At 43.8% G+C, this 22,053-nt stretch overlaps 1 protein-coding gene across 1 annotated transcript in view; it reads right to left on the bottom strand.

The window, feature by feature from the left end:
- The window catches only part of Pkp2 (plakophilin 2), a 108,859-nt gene extending 87,666 nt beyond the window's left edge, over positions 1-21,193 (bottom strand). Inside the window, exon 1 of the mRNA XM_090319627.1 lies at positions 20,884-21,193. The gene's annotated coding sequence lies outside the window, so the exon portion shown is untranslated. The remainder of the gene's footprint in view (positions 1-20,883) is intronic.
- Positions 21,194-22,053: the final 860 nt, after the last annotated feature.

The raw sequence follows: 22,053 nt of genomic DNA on the forward strand, positions 1-22,053 counted from the left end.
TTATTTGAAATTTGATAGGGAAGGGGGGAAAACCAAGACGGGGGGTGGTTTGGGGGGGAGGGTAAAGGGTACCAAGACATGTGAAAGGGTATCAATGTATGTGAATTAATGCACCTTCTATCTGGCAAATATCATGTAACCCTTTTATTAATTACAATAAAAATATATTAAAAATAGGGGAATTCCAAGGAGAAGTAGAGGGCTCAATGTGGCCAGCTTGCAATTGTTCTTGTACTAACTTTTGGGCCGCTTGGAGTTTTTTCTTTGACAAGGGCCACTGAGGGACCCAAATAGGATTGTCAGATAACGGTGATTTCACAGTGGCCCTTAATAAAAAGGATAACCAACTCCACAGCGGTCTTTTTTGGGGGTTATAAACAAAGGCTGAGGATTTCCTTGAAGATGTTTTCCTAGACCTTTCCCTTCCAGGTAACCCTTTTTATGCATCATTTTCCAAGCCCTCTTACCTGGGTAATATCCTGATTCAGGTTTTACCATCCAGGATTCTTTGTCTTCCTTGACAGGTTCTGTGGTCACATGTACTCCCATTTGCTGTAATATATCTCTGCCCCATAACGTGATAGGCAATGATGCCAACACATAAGGCTGGAAAGTGCCTTTATGTCCCTCCTCATCCTGCCAGTATAAAACTTGAGCACTCCGATCAGGACTTTGTGAAAATCCTAACCCTCTCAATGTGCAATCAGCCTTCTGAAGAGGCCATTGCTTAGGCCAATGTTGAGCACTGATAATGGATATGTCTGCCCCAGTATCAAGGAGACCCTCAATGGTCATTCCTTGCACAAGTAATTTGAGCAGAGGCCTTTTTGAACAATCCTGCGCCGAACAAACCATTTGTTCTTTCCCAGTTGACCCAAATCCCTTGGATTCTCTGTTTTGAGGCATATGCATACCTGGAAATAAGATTAATTGTGCTATTCTATCTCCTGGACTGATGACCGAGATACCACAGGGAGAACTCACCATAATTTTAATTTCACCTGTATAATCACGATCTATAACCCCTGGAAAGATATGAAGGCCAGAAAGAATAGGTGAACCACATCTAAGAAGTAAGCCTACTGAATCTGGAGGGAGAGGTCCTGACACCCCTGAAGGAATTAATTGAACTCCCATCTCAGGTGTTAATACGAGTCGGGAGGTGGAGCAGAGGTCCAATACTGCACTGCCTGAGGTTCCTCGGAAGAGGGAGTCAATGGAAAGAAAGGATTGTGACGAGGAATGGTCTGGATTATACCCGGAGTATGGCGCACTGGCATCTCCATAGCCCTGTACATTTGCGGGCCCCGAGGCAAAGGGCCCCGCCTTCAGTTTTTTGACTGGGGCCTATTTACCAGGTTCTCATCAATATCAGTGACAGGTCTACACTTATTTGCCCAATGTTTACCCCTTCTCCTGTAACCACTGCATCATTAATGTCTCTGCAGACTTTTATGTAAATGGATAAATCCTTTTTCCCTTTCCATGGTCTCATGGCAGCTAGACACCATTGTTTGCATTTTCAAATGCCAGCTGAAGTATTAATGGCATCACAGTGTCAGCATCGCCAAAGACACGAGTGGCTGTTTGAATGAGTCTATCTACGAAATCTGCATACGGCTCGTTAGGTCCCTGAAGAACCTTTGAGATATTACCTTGTAAATCACCAGAACCTTGTAAGGTCTTCCATGCTCTATAGCTGCAGTAGCAATCTGTGCATGTGTTCCTTGTTCATACTGAAGCTGGGCCTCTAACGCGGCATACTGACCCTCACCTGTAAGCATCTCAATATTTCTTTGTGGGAAACCGGCCGCAGCATTTCTACGTGCCGTTTCTAAGGAGATGGATTGGGTGAGGCTGGCTGTTGGCTCCTCCCACGGAGGCGCAGATGGCTGAACTATGGGCAGCGGCTCCTTATTTTGTAATTACGCACCTGAGCACAGGCTTTCTAAATCACTACCACTTAATTCTTCCTCCTCCTGCTTACTCGATTCTCTCTCGAATATTCCTTCAAGCATCTCTGCACTTCTTTTCACCTGTTTTTTAACTGGTTCTTTGGACGAAAGTAAGCATTCCCGAATAAGTTGCCACATAGGAAATGTTCCTCGGGGGAGGTCTCCCTGTTTCAGTGCTTTCTCCAAATCTAATTTATGTAAATCCCATTGCGGCACATTAAGAAGTCCTTCCTTTAAAAACCAAGGACTTTTGCTATCATATCCACATAAGTCTCAACCGTGGTTTCTTTTACTGCGGTACCATTAGCTTTAAGTATATCTTTTATAACTCTAACCATTCAGTTCTTAGAAACATCTGAACCCATTATTCCAGCTTTTGTTTTTATTTTATTTTTTATCAAAACTCCTTTCACACACACATTCGCGGTCGTTCCAGTCTGAACCCATTCGGTTCTATTCTAAAACCTCTTTACACACATTCGTTCCCTTTCATACACACATTCACGGTTACCTTTCATACACACATTTGCGGTCATTCCAGTCTGAACCCATCTCGGTTCTATTCTAAAATATCCTCGCCCTTACACTGCTCTGGCCAGAGACTCCCGCGAGGTTACTCCCTACCATGCCCGAAGTGACCCGCGATTCGGAGGTGATCTGGGAATAATCTGTTAAAATTATTTATTTATTTATTTATTTATTTTTAGCTGTAGCTTCTTTTTGGGTTGCCTTTTTATGGGTTTTTTCAGGTTTCTCTGGTTTTTCAGTCTTTTCCTTAGGTTTGGGAAAAGTTTTTGATTTTTCTTTTTAAGCACTCTCATGCCCTTTCATGCCTCTTTTGTATCCCTTTCGTGCCCCTTGTTGGGCGCCAGTATGTCGGGGTCCTTCGTCCCCAGTCCCTCTCTACTAGTAGGGGGATGGGGAAAAACACACCCCAACCAGGCCAAGCCGCGAGAGGAAGGGGCCCACTGTCCTCCCACACCCAGCCTTTTTACCCCAGAGCACAAACAGAGACGCCATGCAGCTTCATCAAGGCAGGAAGATCTCCCTCTCTCTTTCTTCCCTAAATCCCTCCTCCTTCTATTGGGTGAGGGAGCCTATCAGTATACAAGATGCACAGGACAAAGAGGTCCACGTGTTTTATCCCTACTTCAAGCCTCAGCAGAAAGTTATTAGACACGGCGTTACTCAGCCCCCAACAATAGAGGACCCAGAAATAAAATAAAATAAAATGAAATAAAATAAAGGAGCCAAAAACATACAATGAAAAAAAAACATAGTAGTCCTCCGGCTTTCTAGTGATAGAGTGATTGCCTACCATGCACAAAGACCCGGGTTCCACTCCTACATTCCACATACATAGAAAAAGCTAGAAGTGGTGCTTTGGCTCAAGTAAAAGGCCTTTAGCCTTGAGAAAGCCTAAGGACAGTGCTCAGGCCCTGAGTTCAAGCCCTAGGACTGCTGAAGAAAGACTCATAGTTTGGCCTTTGAAGTGATGGTTTCTCTGCTTCTCACAACTGAGTTTCCTTACAACACTATCAATGATTAACCACCAGAAAACTGTGAATGGCCCTGTGACTCAAGTGGTATAGAGCACAAACTGTGAATGGTAAAATTTCTTTCCTGCCATCCTCGATACTTTTTACAATGAATTTATTGTTAAAGTTTCACATTTACAGATATATTTCCTTGTACCTACTTTATTTTTCCTAAAACAAAGAAATTCCTTAAGTATTGATAGTGTAGACCCAGGGACCGCCTCTCCCACAGCTTAGCTTGTAGCTTAGCATAACCCTTCCCAGGTCCATTTGGTCAAAGCTGGAAATAATCAGTGGTGGCTCAAGGCCCCTTCTCCCTGCTTTTTTCCCTATAAGGTTAGTGTGCCCTGCACAAGCAACACCATGCTCTGTGATTATGGCAGTAAATAGCTAGCTCACACCCCTAGACTTTGGGCTGACACTCCTCTGGGAGGCTATAAACCATATAAGGCTACAGGATCCCCTACAGTGACCTTCAGGTTGAGCATCTGCTGAGCCCCTTACCTAACATTTGGACAGCAGCCTTAAATCCTAGTCCACCAATGATGAAGCCCCTAGTCCTCACTTCCACTCCAGGATCTCCACCTTCTCTCTGCCCCCTAAACTCCACAGGGTATATAGGTTACCCTAGACATAGGGGTCTTGCTGGGACCCTTTAGTGGCAATTAACTTTCTTTTGTTCTCTGTACCTATGTGTCTGTGTGGTTCCTGGAAAACTCTGCATATTATCTAACAAGTATAATTAACTTTATTAAACACTTATAATATAGCAGGTCTTTTTTTCACTTGCTTCTAGTGAGATTAAACTTACTCTTCAAGTTTGCTCATTCTTCTAGTGCTCTACCATTGGAGCCACACTTCCAGTTGGTTTTTGATGCTTATTTTGGAGACTGTCTCACAGGCTTTACTTCCTGTATTGGTTTTGATTACAATCCTCTGAATCTCAGCCTCCAGGGCAGCTAGGATTCTTCAATGTGAGCCCTTGGCTCCTGCGGAGGCCAATATATATTTTAGGGTTCTGCTTTGTGGAATCGGTTTATCAAGTCTTAGCTTAAATATAAAACCAATGAAATGGAATAGAGAGAAAAGAAAATGTCTAAGTTTTTTCTGTCTGTAAGAGTATTATTTAAATCCAAATTTCATAATACAATTATTTTAATCAAAGAGGTATGAACTGGAACATGAGAAAATTGTACATATTGTATATAATATATAAATATGCTTAATATCATGCATAACATATAAATATAACATATAATGTTTTTTTCTTTTTGCCAGTGTTGGGGCTGGAACTCAGGGCCTAAGCACTGTCTTTGAATATTTTACTCTCCCACTTGAGCCACATCACTACTTCCAGCTGTTACTGTGTATGTGGTTTTGGGAAATTGAACCCAGGGCTTCATGCATGCTAGGTCAGCACTCCACCGCTAGCCCAAACTCCCTGCTCTTATAATCTCTTTTAAGGCCTAACAACCATCCTGTCCCTTGGTACTGTTTGTATTTTTACTTCATCTCTTTCTAAACTTGTAATTTGCTTTGAGAAAATAGATTGTTTTACTCATGATAATAGTTATAGATATGTATATATATATATATACATAGATATATATTTTTGGTCGATTGTGGGACATAACTCTGGGCCTGGGCGCTGTCCCTGAGCAATGCAGCTCAAGGCTAGCCCTCTACCACTTGAGCCACAGTGTCAATTCTGGTTTTCTGATGGTTAATTGGAGATAACAGTGTCAGAGGCTTTTCTGCCCAGGCTGGCTTTGAATTGTGGTCCTCAGATCTTGGCTTCATGAGTACCTAGGATTACTGGTGTGAGACACTGGGCCAGGAATAGTTCTCAAAATATTCATCTTCCCATATCAAGCCATACTTATCTATAGCCACAGTGAAATTGATTGTCCTGTAGAACTGGCTTGAACTTCTGAACTCATTCATACATGTCACTCAGATATCACACTTGTAGTATTTGCTTCTCTTCCCCAGGTGTTCCCACAAGACATGGGAATCTATCTAACTGATACTACCAGCCCTCTCTGTCCAGTCTCTGTAAGTTGATCATCCCATGGTAATAAAAGATACTTCCTGAAATGAAGCAACCAAAGCTTTAGGAAGCAAAGATTCTTAATCTTCAGGATTATGTAATGCCCAGAGATTTTTTTTAAAAAACAACGCTAGCCAGCATCTGGATTATGGAATTTTTGTTGAGGGTTAAAAAACTAAGAAGGTACACTGGTTTTTCATGTACAGGTTTATGAAGATACCACATGTCCTTTAAAACCTGGACAGATGCTCACATAGTAGTATAGCCTCCCTCGTGTCAATAATGCCCCAGACGACCAACACTCAAGCTCTTTAACCATCTAATCAAAGCAGAAATGCAATCATATAACAACTCCTGTGTATTACTTAAGCACCTGATAAGCCCTGAAGCCCATCCATAGAACCTGCATAAAAAAGTGCTGCTGCTCTTGCTGCTGCTGCTAATGAATGATGCCTATAATCCTAGGTACTCAGGGGCCTGAGATTTGAAGACCACAGTTCCAATCCAGCCAGGCAGGAAAGTTTCTAAAACTATTTAATCACTAATAACCGCCAAAAATGACATGCTGTTCCACCTCACCGACCACTTTCCTCTTCCTCTACGTCTCCTCATTCTCTATCACCCTACCAACCCCTACCTTCTTCTTCTTCTACTCTCTCTCAGCCCCTTCCCCATCTCTTTCCACCTCACCTCTCAGTGCTTATCATTCCTCTGTGCTGGCACTGGCTCACCTCCTTCCCTGTTGTTGCTGGTCAGCGCTGAAGGTATGGTTCCTGTTTACATTCCTTTTGTCCTCTCTGATCTGTCCTAGGTAGAAACTGTCTTGGGTCTTTACAAACTGAGCAGGATTTAAGGAGATTAAATAGCTTTAAGGTCTTCATCCAACTCTTACCTCTGAGGATGGGGGCACAGCAGAGAGGTGATGAAGTATAAGCCCCAAACAACAACAAAATCCATTGGTGCAGAGCCCCACTCTGACCAAGGGTCAATTATCAGTGAAATCACTGCAGTCACGTTCTGGGGTACTGCAAGCATCCTTTCAAGTCATTGACAGCTCCAAACTCACTTTTGGCCAGCAGACCGACATTCACTCCTCACAGCCTCCAGAATATTCTGTCACGTAGAGTTGATTCTACCCCTCTCATCCTACACTACAGCCATTTGATCTCATCTTTAATGAAAATTCCCAATACTCTTTCTCCACTTACTCCCCTTAAATCCTAACTCTATACTACAGGTCAGTGACCTTCCCCTACTCACAATTGCTTGGAGGCTGTGGATCTCTTTCTCATCCCACTTCTGGGGATGGGAGCCTGCTCTAAGGGTGTCTTCCAATCAGGTTATGCTATTGTAGATGTCACAACAACAATTGAGGCAAAAATCTCTGCCTTCTTGTACCATGACTCAACAGGCAGGACATATTGCTCTTACCAAGCATTCACACAGGAGAAAAACGTTAACATCTACACTGATACAAAGCATGCCTTCCACATTCTCCATGATTGTGCAGTCAGGTGGCAGGAACAAGGATTAATGACCACCTAAGAGGGTGCCATTAACAATGGACACCTTGGGGGGGCCAGGAGTTTGGCCTAGTGGTAGAGTGCTTACCTAGCATGTATGAAGAGTCTGATCGATTCCTCGGTAGCACACACATAAGGAACAAAAAGCCAGAAGTGGTGCTGAGGCTCAAGTGGTAAAGCTCTAGCCTTGGGACAGCCCAAGGACACTGATAAATCCTGAGTTCAAGCCCCAGGACTAACAAAAAATATGAATACCCTGAGGCCATAGTGCTACAGTGTTTGCCTAGCATGAAGGCCTGAGTTTGATTCCTCAGTCCCACATACACAGAAGAAGCCAGGAGTGATGTTGTAGCTAAACTGGTAGAGTGCTAGCCTTGAGGAAAGCCCAAGAGTAGTGCTCAGGACCTGAGTTCAAGCCCCAGAACTGGCAAAAATAAATGGATACCTCATTAAATTGCTCCTGCAGGCAGCTCAATGACCCTTTCAGGTTGCAGTCCTCCTTGGTAAAGGACACCAGGCCTCCACAGATCGCATTAAGAAGAATAATGTTGCAGCTCAGATGGCCAAAGTGGCAGCTGAATCCATGCCCATATTCACCTCACTTCCAGCCCCCCAGCTTCTTTGCTTTTCCACCTCTTCTTTCTACACACTCCCTTCAGAAATAGCATGATCTCACTGCCCAGGGAGCAGCTATGTCAGGGTGCTGGCTCATTTTTAATGGGGTATACATCCAGCCTGATTCCCTGGCTCTAACATTTCTTACTGACATTGATAGCTCTTCCCACATGGCCTTTCCACCCCTCCTTAACTTACCTCACACACTTTGCACTCATCCCCACTTGTGTCAGCTACTACAATCCATTGTCCATGCCTGTTCCCTTTGTCAAAATGCTCCAGTCAAGGTGTGGGTCCAGGTCTTGCCTCCCCTACCCGTTAAGCCTGAGGCCATGTGCCAGGACACGACTGGAAAATTGACTTCACATATACTCCTCCACAAACAAGGACCAAGTGCCTCCTCATAATGGCAGATACCTTCTAGGATGGGTGGAGCCCTTTCCCGCCGTGACAGCAGGGGCTTCCCCTGTTGCCTCTATTTCATCCTCAGAAATCATTCTCCGATTCCCTGTTACCACTTCTGTCCACTGTGATAAAGGACCTGGCTTTGTGTCTAGGGTTACCCACTCCCAGCTGAGGCTGTCCACATTGAGTGGAACTTTCCCATCCCCTGCTGCCCCCAGTCTTGCAGCAAGGTTCAAAAGCACAACCACGTCATTAAAACTCATCTCACTAAGCTCTCCTCTGACTTCCATCTATCCTGGACTTAACTCTTCCCTCTTGCACTTGCTCACATTAGGACAGAACCCATCAACTTTCTGGTCTTAGCCACTTAGAGCTAAGGAATGGCTACCTCAGTTTACTCCCTACCTCTGCTCAGCCATTGGACTTCTCACCTCTAACCTCATACACCCATCTCTCTACTGTACACAACTCCTCCAGGGACAAGCAAACTCTTTTTTACCCCAACCTCTACTACCACTTCAACTGACTTTAGGGTGCATCCAGGTAAAGGTGTCCTCCTTAAAGCTTGCTCTGCCTAGTATTCAGGTCTAATGGTTTTTACTATGATGTGTCTGGAGGAGTTCCTTCTGGGGCCAGCCTTTCTGGGGTTCCTGAAGGCTTCAGTAATGTGAGTGAGACTTTCCCTGTTGAGATTGGGGAAGTTCTCTGCTATAATCTTGTTGAATAAGTGTTGCATTCCCTTACTTAGAAACTCCTCCCCTTCTTTGATTCCTATTATAGGAAGACTAGATTTCTTGGATGTGTCTGCTAGTTCTTGGAATTCTCTTTGGTGAATTCTGACTGATTTCTCCAGACTGATAACTCTGTTCCAGCTCTTGTTTTATCTTCCGTTCCTAATGTCCTATCCTCCATCTCAGTCAATCTGACGCTTAATGCTTCCATTTTAGTTTGCATTGTGGACTTGAGCTGATCATGTCTGCTCTGAGGTTATTCATCTTTTCATCTAGGGAAGTATTAGTTTTGTCTATTTTTGTCTCCATTTCTCTTTTGAAATCGAGGAGCTCCTTGGTGACTTCCTGCTTATGTTCCTGGAATTGTTTTTGGAGTTCTGCTTTAATCTCTTCAGTTATGTCCGCAATCATCACCTTGAACAGAGTCATGTTTTGAGTCTCTTCATGTATCATTTCTTTGGATGGTGGCATCCCTCTCATCCCTTCACTCTTATTTCCTTTTGGGATTTGTGTGGGACTTGGATTATTTATATATTTTGTGATTTGTTGCTGTGATTTCCACCTCATTGGAATTGAGACTGTTGTAGGTTCACTCTGTGGTCAATAGGCAAAGGTCTTTACTTGGTTTGGGACTGGTGGTTCTGGGAATCTTGTGTATACATGTGGTTCTCAGTCAAATTAGTTCCATTGCTGACTGGGTCTGAGCTCCCAGCTTTTACAGGTGTGCCAGCCCTTTCCCAAAGGCTGTGTGCAGCTGCACAGCTAGGTCTCAGCTAGTCCAACTGCTGATTTGCTGGTCCTGTTCCCAGGGCTGGGGCCTAGCTGTGGGCCTGTGGTTTGGGAGCTTCTGCAGTAGGGTGGAGCTATGCACTTAGGTCTCAGTTAGTCCAGCAGTTAGTTTGTTGCCCTGTTCCCAGTGTCGGGGCCTAGCAGAGGACATGGGCTTACAGCCCATGCCTTTCTGGCTCTCAGAGCCCTGCTGGTCTGCCCTTTGGTTCCCTGCTGTTTTTCAGGGAAGTCCTGGGCTGCTTTTGGCTGTGAGTCTTTCTGTGGCTCAGTGGGGGGAACCGCCCAGGTGCTGGCTTGCCAGAGGCTCCCAGCAGGAGGGTGCCCCACTCAGTTTTGGTTCAGTCAGATTCAGGGAATATAAACAAGTTCAGCCACTCTGGAAAGCAGTTTGGAGGTTTCTTAAAGAACTGAAAATAGACCTTCCCTATGATCCCGCCATACCCCTCCTGGACATCTATCCCGAACATCTTAACTCAGGATATGATAAGGACACCTGCTCAGCTATGTTCATCTCTGCACTATTCACAATAGCCAAGCAATGGGAAGAACCCAGATGCCCTTCTGCAGATGAATGGATACAGAATATGTGACACACACACACACACACACACACACACACACACACACACACTGGAATTCTACATAGGCAATAGACAAGATAAAATAATGGCATTTGTGGGGAAGTGGATGAATCTAGAGTGAATCATTTTGAGTGAGACAAGTCAAGACCAAAGGAACAAAAGGTGCATGGAATCCTTAATATGTGGCTATTAGATCTAAACAGTACAAGAGCGAGGACTCAATATTTGCTATGTTCAGTGCTATGGACATGGTACTGGAAATTTAAACACAACTACATACACATAAAATTTATGACTCTATAGACATAATGTTTTATTACATAGATTAATATGTATCTATGACATACAAACTGTCAGCCTAATTTTGATTATGTCCTAAAATCTAAGTGCCAGTGATTGTATACAGAGATTCCCTTCTTGAATACTTGTTTGTTAAACACGTCATTTGAAATATTATGTAAAAATCAATGTTAATAAATTCTTTAATAAAAAAACAACCCCACTCTCCCAAGAACCTACAACCAAAACAGGAAGGTCCCTCCATGGTCACCATCAGCAACCCCACTGTTGTAAACCTGGAAAAATTCTCCTGGTACCATCGCTTTCTAATCAAGCTTTTCCATGAGCTCCCACCCCCTTCTCAGAACCCTGCAACTCTCTCCCCCTTCTCTGTTTTTCTGATAGTCCCCAACAGCTTAAAATTTCACACCCAGGGCCAGGAGTGTGGCCTAGAGGTAGAGTGGTGGCCTAGCATGTACAAAGCCCTAGGTTTGATTCCTCAGTACCATATATACACAAAAAGAGGTGTTGTGGCTCAAATGGTAGAGCACTAGCCATGAGCGAAAATGAAGTAAAGGACAGTGCTCTGTCAAGTACCAAGACAAGGAACATTTTTTCCCCATGTTCCTCTTTTACTCTACCATTTATTCCAGAGTCACCTAGTGACTCCAATCTCATCCCCTGTTCTTCCACAGGCCTATGCCAGCAACCACCGTGGATTCACAATAGCCAACCAGCCGTGAAAATTGCCACCCTCTAATTTGGTCTTGTTCTCTCCTCTTCCTTTTTTACCTCACTCTCAAGAGAGCAGCGAGAAATAACCCCTCTATTCTATAGTCCTAGAAAAATCCTGCAACCTCACAGTCTCTTAAAAATCACAAAATTCCTAATATGCAGTTGGATGCTGGATTTGTTTGTCCCACTCTTTGCTTACTCTTCTCTCCCTATTCCCCTCAACACCTTTCTTACCAGCACATTCACCTAGCCTATTCTGAGGTTAAAGGTTCCCTTTTGTTGTCCAATCTAACATATATCTCCAGTATTGTCCCCTTTCCAATGAAGTGTAGGCTCCCTCACTCTATTCCACCTGTTTTGATTCACAAGGTCATTTCCAACTTAATCTACTACCACCTTGGACTCACTACCAGTACTACTCCTTTATTTATCCCAGCAGACCTCTGCTTATCCTCACCTCCTATCCCTTTCTCTATTCTTGTAAGAATTTTGCTGCCACACCCCTATAACTGAACCATTTCAATCCATCAATCCTTTGATCACCAAACTATCTGAGTAGTTCACACTGTGTGCCTTGAGGCCTGACCCTAGAGGAACAATGCTACATTTATCATAGCAAGTTTGGCCTGGTGAGGGAGCAGGCCAACACACTACTAGACTGGCCCCCAAATGTGATCAATGACAATCACAGTACCTGTCTAGCTCCATGGGGGAATCTCCTCTCCCATGGACCCCACCATGCATGGGTTTCTCTTTCTTCTCCTCTTGCCTCTTCTTTTTCGATTTGATCTGTTCAAGTGTTCCTGCAATTTCTTACACGAACATATGGAAGTTTGACCAACCAAAGGGTCAAAGTTCTCTACATGACAGGCTACCAGATGCTGAAAAAGGGCAGACCTCAGGACACCTGCATGTCCTGGGACATTTAGATCTGACACTATGATCAGATGTGAGCACCTAGAAATTGTCTCTCCTATCCTCTTCCTCTTTTAAGCCTGTACATTAAAAAGAAAAGACTCTAAGATCTTCCAGCCAGCTGGCCAACCCTGGCAAGTCCCTCGCCAGCATCCCCTGTTAAGTTTCTTTTTCCCAGATGCAGTACCAATTCCCTGGTAGACACATGAATCCCCGTGAAAGTTGCATCAGTCCTCCTACACCATTTCTCTGAACGGGGCTCTTCCCCCAATGCCCACAGCCCATGTAACCTGCTGAATTTTGTTTAACTTTCACCCACACTTGTGGATGTGGCAACTAGAGCTGTGGGAAGTTCAGCAGGGCCTGTAGCCCCACCCCGACAAGACTACACTGCCACCCGACCACTGGGGGGGGGAAGGGCACCCAATATCTCCCCTCATAGAACTCCACTGTCACCTTTGACCTTGTTTCCATGGTTTTCTCCCTCCGAGGTCAATACGTAGACGGCTACTGTCTCCATTCCTCCTGGAAATAGCCAGCAACTCTAGTGCCCAGTAAAGCCTTGAGCTCTTAAAGGTGGTCACCTCTCATTTCTTACAAGAAGTCATTCAATCTAGACATAAATGACGACTTGCCTGTTTTGGTCTGGATCCATGGGCAGGGACTCTGCCACTGGGCAGGTCTGGAAATGCTGACCCATACCCAGCGGGGTTGACTTGCCGGGGAATCAACGGAACCCATCTGGTCAGCTGCGGAGTAGATTTTCAGCAGTCCTGCATGTGACATGATGGTCCTCTTCCCTGCTGCTCATGCTACGGCCCACGGGCTCTCCTCATCTGTGTTCTCCCCTCACCACTGAGAGCTGTGGTGGCAGCCTGATCTCAAGAGATGCCAGAGTCCAAATGGTGGCTGAAGCCAGCACTTCCTGAGGTAACTCAGGTAATCGGGCTATGGAGGTTCAGGGCTCCAAAGTCCTGCACGCGTTTCCGGAAGCATCAGGGCTCAGAAGTCTCATAGAGTTCCAACCATAGCACAACACAGCTCCACAACAGGAAACAAACTGCCTCTGACAGGCCTGCCTGGAACCATGCTGAGGAAAGCCTCACTGTGCGCTCTAGAGAAACTCAAGCCTGCAGTGTGGCAATGAAGAAAGGCTCTTGGAATTGCAGACACTTGAGGGGAGCCCTGCAGAGGCTCTCCAAGGAGACTGGTTTGGAAACCCAGGGGAAGATGGCGATGTGGAGACAGGATGGAATGTGCTTGGGTGTTACAGAAACACGCCTTCCAGGGTGTTTTCTGTGCACCATGGTCGGCATCCAGAGAAAGACACTGCCATGCATGTGAGAAAGGTTTAAACACAAAGTATTTTGTTGGACATGAGCAGGTTCTCATGGTCTAAAGCTGGAGGTGTGGCAAAGCTTGAATCAGAGCTCAGTCCTCAGCCATACCCATGCACTGAATAGAGGAAAACCTTTCAAACACAAGGCCATCCGTGCACACCTCTAGAAGCCATGAGTGTGCTCAGTGCTGAAGGCCTTTACCTACTGCTTGGCTTTTCTTCCTCGTGGTAGGACTTGCACTGCGGTAAAACCCTTTTATGTAAAGAACTTGAGAAAGCCTTAGGCAGTACAACACAGGCCAACCCATAGTACCTCCCACCCCGGGAGAAGCCCTGTGACAGTGTGGAGTGTGGAGAGGCCTTCAAGTGAAGCTCCCAGACTCACCCCACAAGTGACTCACGCTGGGGAGTGGCACATGGGGACAAACAGTGTGGCAGAGCCCTCCAGCAGAACAGGAACCTCATTCAGCACTGGCCCCTACAGAAAGAAATAAACGCACATCTAAAACAGAATTGACCACCAGCTTTTTTTTTTTTCCCCAGTCCTGGGCTTGAGCTCAGGGCCTGAGCCCTGTCCTTGGGCTTTCTCAAGGATAGAGCTCTTACCACTGAACCACAGCCCCATTTCCAACTTTTTGTATGCATGGGGTATGAGGATTCAAACCTGGGTCTTCATGCATACTAGGCAAACACTCTGACACTAGGCCAAGCCCCCATGGAGATGTGGCTAAAGTGGTAGAATGTTAGGGAAAGTGCCCAGATGCTAAGCTCAAGCCCCAAGACCAGAATACACATACACACACACACACACACACACACACACACACACACACACACACACAGGTCTTAATAACATTAAGCATCTTAAATAACATTGTATGGGCCTTTCTCAAGGTGTAACTTGAACATGAGAACACAGGGGAACCTTCCCAAGCTGGTGAGATGTTAGGGTGCTGGTCTACCACTTCCGTTGTCTCTTGGGTAGCTGGGGCACAGACAGCTCTGTCACAGCAGCAGCACTGCAGAGGTGTAACTGTCTGCAGTGGAGTGGGGATGTCCCCAGGGAAATCACAGCAGCGTTGCTCAAATGAGGCAACAGTGCAAGAAGCAAAGAGAAGCAGGAACCTTAGAAACTTCCCCAGCATACAGAATCTGTGTAAAAGGGAATTTAATAAATATAAAGGTTCTTTCTGAATCGCGTGCTACAAGTCTATATGAAATGTTTACAATAGATATGTCTACTTTTGATCCTACAAAATATTGCTATTCCATGGTTTCTAGTTATTCATAGGTAAACATACTTTTTGTGTATGTTTATATACTTTAGAACATATGATTGTTTAATGTTAAGTCATTGAATGTTTAAAGTAGCTCAGAGAACTAAGTGCAACAACATTCAATTTGTTGGCAGTTAACGTAAAAATAAGAATGCACCTAAAGTATTGCCACTTCAATGACTATGTAAATTTCGTTTTGATTTTATAATATTCACAATTAATCTTTGTAAAAACAGAGCCTTTTGTAGTTATATATCTTTTTTTTCAAAACAAACACATCATGGGAGGGAAAATAAAATCTATTTTTAAGTATAGATTTGTAGAGAATAGACAGTGATTTAGAAAACATTATTACCTGCTTGCTGTGTGCATACGTATGCCAGTCCTGCGGCTTGCACACAATACCAAGGTGCTATTCCTAAGCTTCTTTGCTCATGGCTAGCCCTTTACCACTTGAGCCACAGCACTCTTTCTGGCTCTTGCCTGGTTACTTGGACTTAAGAGCCCGGGGACTTTCCTGCCAAAGCTAGTATGATCCTCAGATCTCAGACTCCTATGTACCAATGGTTCTAGGCATGAGCCAGGGTGCCAGGCCTACATGATTTATTTTTAAATAGACTTTTAAAAATTATGTTTAAGTGGTTACACAAATAACTTTCAATTCAGCATATGAGTTTACTACATGCTAGTATTTAACTGTCTATCATTCCAGCTTTTAAAATAAGAAGTTCTGGCAGTGTTTCTAAAGTCTCTTCAGTTTTGAGTAACTCATTGACCTAGGGAATATTGTCCCATCTTCCACTTTCCAGTGTGATCAGGGGAGTAACGCTGCGGCTTACGTCGCCCTCTAGTGGCAGTAAATTAGAAGGAATAAAAGAATCCTAATTGTTACCCAGAAGAGTCATTGAAACAAACAAAGGAGCCAGGAGGAATTGACAGCAAATGATCTAGACAATGAGAGGAAAAGTAAAACAGAAGGAAAGGGCAAACTACAGGAAACACAGAGAAGTCCCAGGGTCAATATTTGAAGCTTTTCATGCATTTGCTAACTTTATCTTCATTAGAACTCCATCAAGACAGCATAACCTCTATTATTATAGAGAAATTAAAAATGAAAGGACAAAATAATGTGCCAAATAATAATGTAATCAGAAACTATACATGAAGGGGTTAATTCCAAAGTCAATGCCCTTTGAATCTCAGCTTATAAATAAAGTTGGGAACTTTGAAGAGATGTTGGAATGATGTTGTCCTTTGTTCTTCATTAAGTGTCAGTCCACCCCTCGGGATCAAGCATGATGAGTGTGACAGTGTCACCATTCAATTGCACATCTAGCCACCTATTATGCTCCTTGTGGAAGCTGGAATGAGGGGTGGACTTTACTGAGGCCTCCCAGGTTTGTAGCTCATTCTATAATTCATTAAATCAAATGGGTTGGGGCTGGGGTCATCCAAAAATACTATTACTATTTTTCCTAAGTGATTTCTAGGCTGGGGGTGTGGCTTGGTGGTAAAGTGCTTGCCTAGCATTCAGGAAACCCTGGGATCGATTCCTCAGTATCACATATACAGAAAAAGCCAGAAGTGGTACTGTGACTCAAGTGGTAGAGTCCTAGCCTTGAGAAAGCCCAAGGATACTGCCAAGCCCTGAGTTCAAGCACCAAGAATGGTGAAAAAAAATTGATTTCTATATCCCAGGTTCTGTACATCATTCACCTGTAACAACTGTCTATCCCTTTGAGTTGATAGCCTTGTTTATATTTCCTACTACATTTATTCCTCTTAATCTTTTCCTTGGCATGTAATAGTCTATCTTTAACTAAACATTAGTGATAGGCTATGTTTGGTAAAAGATTACTCTGATTCCAGACAATATAGAGAAACACTGTGAATGACTTTAAGGAAAGTTCTTAGGCAAGGAACAAAATATGACAGAGAATTCCTGTTAAGTTCTAAATTTCCTTAATTTCTTTTTGAAAACTTCTAATGTGTTATGCACTTTTTCTAGTATTGCGGAGCAAACTGAAGACCTGGCACATGGAAAGCACACTCTCTCCTACTGTTTCATCCCCAGCATTTTAAAGTAGTACTTAAAAGTGCAAAAGAGACTGGGCATTGGTAGCTGACTCATATAAACCTGGCTACCTAGGAGGCTGGGAATTGAGGGTCAGCTTTTAAGGCCAGCTGGGACAGGAAGGTGCTTGAAACTCTAATCACTCACTACCCACCAAAAAGTCGAAAGTGGACCTCTGGCTCAAGTGGTAGAGCACTAGCTTTGAGGAGAGAAGGACAAAGACAGTGTCCAGGCTCTGAGTTCAAGCTTCAGGAAGTCACAGACACAGACACAGACACAGTCACAATCACAACCACACACACACACACACACACACACACACACACACACAGCATATTAAAGGCTACGCACATGAAAAACGTATTTCTCACTATAAAAACTTCTACATGAATATTTCAATTAAAACTGTATAGGGCATTTTTTGAAAACTATTATTAAGAACAAAAATACTGTTGAAGTTCTTTGTTTACTTTATGTGCTCAATATATTATTTGCTCATGTAAGAACTCTTTCAAGGGCCAACAACTATGCTGTCTTTTCTGCTTGTTGGTATATTTCTCTCATCTTTTCACAAAAGTTGTAACTTATTTTGAGGAAATAGGTTGTTGACTAATAATGGTAACTTTCTATTGAATAATAATCCATGATTATTACCCAGGTCTTTCTCCTAACAGACAGTGGTATTCCTCATAGGCATGCTGGATAGCTGTGCCTGTTTCTTCCCTCGCGCATTCAGGTGTTGTTGTTGCTGTTTTGTAAATGGGGCTTGTTATATTTCCTTTTCTAATTTAAGTTTTAATTGTTACTATAAAGGTTATGTACAAAGGTTTTACAGTTTCATACTCTTAACTGTAAGAGTATGCTTCTTTGTGGACAATATCACCCCTTCTCTTACTCTTTCCCAGTTTTTCTCTCCAATCCCCCCATCCACAGCTTGCTATGTTTCTCAGGCTGGCCTGAAGCTCCTGTGCTGAATGGATGCTCCTCCTTCTCCAGTACATAGAACTAGAGAGACATGCCACCATGTCTGTTCTTCAACTGGTTTTATTTAATGTTTTCTTGAGTACTACAGATGCCAGCTTCATTACTCTTTAGTTTCATTGTTCAGAACTACACATTGGGCACTTCCAACTGAGCTGCCATCTCTATGTCCCAGATTTAGGTTTTCAAATTCTATTACCTAGCACTCTCATCCTCCATTTCCCCTGTATTAGGGTTTGAACCAAGGCCTCCCCCTTGCTAGAGTGGTGCTATTTTACTGCAATCATGCCTCCAACTGGTTTATGGTTAATTCTGAGATAACATTCTCTTTGTTTTTTTCTTCCTAGGCTGGCCTTGAAAAATGGTCTTCTTGTTTTCAGCTTCCTGGGTAGGTAGGATTTACACGTGTGAGCCACTGGGCTAACAACTCTCAATTTCTAACAATAGCCATCTTTATCCACACAACCATGTACTTCCACAATCCCAGTTAAATCTCTAATCTTCTAGAACTGCTTGAACTTCTGAACCTCAGATTCATATATGTTATGCTGGTATCTTCCTTGTGCTATTTTTTCTGTTTGCCTGCTTTCCCCTCAACAAACTATTCACCTAGGTTGGAAGATGGCGCCAAGACCATAGGGACCCAGCCTAGCTCTTTCCCAGAAAAAGAGAGAATGAGGGAATCCCATGAGCCAACTATCTTAATAAACCCATAACTACAAATTCAAGAAGCAACGGAGGAGGCCTTTAATAATCTGATGAAACAAGGGGTACAAATGTAAATAAAGAAGATAGGGGGAGGAGGGGTGAGAAATGGGGACAAAGACATATGAAAAGGTATCAATGTATGTGAATTAATGCACCTCCTATCTGCCAAATATCATGTAACCCTTTTATTAATTAAAATAAAAAATATCAAAAAATGTAAACAAAATCCCGTTGGTTACTAAAGGCATTCTAATGAGCTCTGAATCCCATCCATTTAAACTCCAGTCTATGGAAGTAGATATGTGGTTCAAATGGCAGAGTGGCAGCCTTGAGTGAAAAAAGAAGTAAAATTACTACGTTAGCCCCTGTATTGGAGCCCCAGTGGAGCAGGTGGGCATACATACATATGCATTTGTGCACATACACACACACCCTCACACTCACACACAAACTGCTATCTAGAGAATATTTAAAAACAAGGTTAGTGACACTCAACTGTTTGAAAGCAGCTTCATGTTCATCTTCCTGCCATCCTTACAGGTGCAGAAGAAACTTCCTTTACTTTCAGTATTAATTTATTTTTACAAAATCCACTTAAGCATAGACACAAACAGCTATAATTTTCATTTTCCATAGAACCACTGGTAAATTACATTTTTTTTACAAGGAACATCATTAAACATGTAACAATTTTAAGACATCATAAAGTTTACTTTTTTTGTTTTTTCTGTTTGGAGTCAGGCTTGAACTCTGGTCCTGGCCACTGTCACTGAGTTCTTCAGCTAAAGGCTAGCACTCTACTACTTGAGCCACAGCACCACTTCTGGTTTTCTGGTGGCTAATTGGAGATAAAGAGTCTCACAGACTTTAGTGCCTGGGAGGGGGGTGGGGGGCTTGGAACTGTGATCCTCAGAGCTCAGCCTCCTGAGTAGCTAGGATTACAGGCCTGAGACACCAGTACACAGCAAAGTGCACATTTGTTGTTAAAAAATCACTATTCATCCCAAATACTCTCTCCCATTTCCTACTCTGCCTAAACAATTATTAGGGAAAATTGTTTCTATTCCTTCAATGAAGAAATGGATAGAATTGAAGTCTAACCTGATCTATGATTTTGTGGATGGTCTGGGAAAAATTTTAAAAAATAGTCAATAGTCACCAAAACTACAACAACATAGACAAATAAATCCAAAGTTTGGATGCCCTTTCTGCCTTCTGACACTTGAGGATACAGCAAGAAGACTGACATCAGATGACATATGATGGTGCCTTGGGCTGTGAGAAATATATTTCTGTCCCTCATATATTAAAAGAAGCAGTTATGTATTTCTTGTCAAAACTGGGTGGAATGATTTCTCCCCCTTCCTCAATGAAAGAAATAGAAGCCTTCCTGTTCTATTAGAAATAGAGCTCATCTGCCATTTTGTATCTATTTTGTCTCTCTACATTTCCTAACTCCCCTTGCTTCTGCATAGTAATGACCCATCATTGTGTGGACCTGAAATTTAACTTCACTCTTACGCAGCATTCTATTAGCTAGCAAAGGAATAGTCACCTTTCAAACCCCACCACACACATTATTTGTCCACAAATGTGTACTAAGGAACTCTAACCAGAATTATTTTGTGACCATTTACTTTCAAATTACATGACTTGATGGCAATCTGTGGCTCCTGCCTGTAATCCTAGCTACTCAGGAGGCTGAGCTCTGGAATCAAGGTTCAAAGCCAGGCCTAGCAGGAAAGTCCATCAGAGTCCCATCTTCAATCAACCAGAGGAGCTGTAGCTCAAGTGGTAGAGCTGGTAGACCACTAGTCTTGAACAGAAAAGCCAAGCCCTGAGTTCAGGACCCAGGACTCACAACATATAATCTCTTTTGTATTTCTTACTTCATTCAGCCCTATGAAATCTTGACAAATTTGTCTCATTCCTTTTATGAGGAAACACATCCCTGGAGTTCTTCTCTTCTTAAGTTCTACACCTCATAAGACTGAATTGTCTACACTACTTTTAAGACATTTGTTCCTTCTTTTAGAGTACACTATTTCTTCTCCCTTTTTGCAATTATTGCAACCTATAATGATTTGCTTATCTATATAGATATCATTTGAATCCTTCATCAAAATATAATTTCCGAGGGATAAAAACAAATCTTTCCTTTTATCATTGTATGTACAGTGAAAAAATGCATTAATAACTGATTGTCATTGCACAAAGCCAGCCTTTAGATGACCAACTCCATGACTAGTTAGAATTACTGCCCAACTCAGTTCATTTGCATCTTTTTTCCTACTGTCTTGATAAATTAAAGTACATACAAGTTTGTAGCATGATGCTTTGCCCACTGGATATGTGACAGGGATGGCCACTGAGGCGGGGATCACTCACCTCCAGATCTCTGTAGGTCCTTTCAGCGTCTGTCTCTACCATATCTGGCCATGGCAGACTGGTGACCTTCTGAAATGTGGCTGTGACTTGGAACTGGGAGGATGGAGAGCACCAGACTGGACCAGGGGCCCGGTGTGAGGAGGCCAGGCTGGGTCGTGCAGGTCTCTGGACTCATTAGGGTTTCAGGTTCCTGAGGCCATGTTGTTCCCGGACTGGGGCCTGGACGGGAGCTGTGGACAGGGGAGAGAGGCCTCTCCCCGGCACCTGCGCCACCTGAGGAATGGACTCCGCTCTGCTCTCAGATGAGCAGCCCGGGAAAATGACGTGCCAGCAGGCTGCTCAGCAGACACAAGCAGTCTCGTCCTGTCAGGTCAACGCTTCACGGTCACCTATGAAGCTTCCACACTAAACAGAAACCACCGCTCCTCTACTTCTATCTGGCTCCACAGGGCGGGACTGGTGCCACTGCGCAGGACCGGAAGTGCTGCACCTGTCTCTCCTCTCTCACTCCCTCCCCACCCCCACCAGCTTGGTGGACTAGCAGGGCCTCAGCCCAAGGCTTCCTGGGTGGGAAATGATGGCCTCCATCATTTCTGCTCAGGTTCCCACCCATGGCTCTCCCTGTCTGTGTCCTCACTAGTGAGAGCAGAGTCGCCGGTTGGCGGTGACTGTGACCATGGCGGCAGCTCCATCTCCAGAGGCGTCGGAGTCCACTATGGCGACAAGGCCGGCAGGCGCTGAGGTAACCAGGGCTACGGTGGCCGAGGGGTCCAAACTCCTGCACGCGTTTCCAGAGCATCAGGGCCCGGAAGTCTCACACCCTATATGGATGATATGAATTCACGGGTCACATTAGAAAATATAAGCCTGAGCAGTGCACAGTGGCTCACGCCTCAAATCCTAGCTACCAGGGGGCCGAGATGGGAGGATTGTGGTTTAATAGCAACAGAGGCAGGAGATTCCATGGCACTTTATCTGCAATTACACACCAAGAAGCCAAAGTGGAGTTGGGGCTCAAGTGGTAGAGCGTTAGCCTTGAGCACAAACGCTCAGGGACAGAGCCCAGGCTGTGACACACACATGACATACATGTGGAAATGTGCTCTATAAACTGGTATTGAAACAGCTTTCTTTTGGTTGCTGTTAGCATGGAATCCCTCCTCCATTCTT

The sequence above is a fragment of the Megascapheus bottae genome, chromosome 2 (genome assembly GCF_031878675.1).
Source record: "Megascapheus bottae isolate mThoBot1 chromosome 2, mThoBot2.hap1, whole genome shotgun sequence".
Classification (NCBI taxonomy): domain Eukaryota; kingdom Metazoa; phylum Chordata; class Mammalia; order Rodentia; family Geomyidae; genus Megascapheus; species Megascapheus bottae.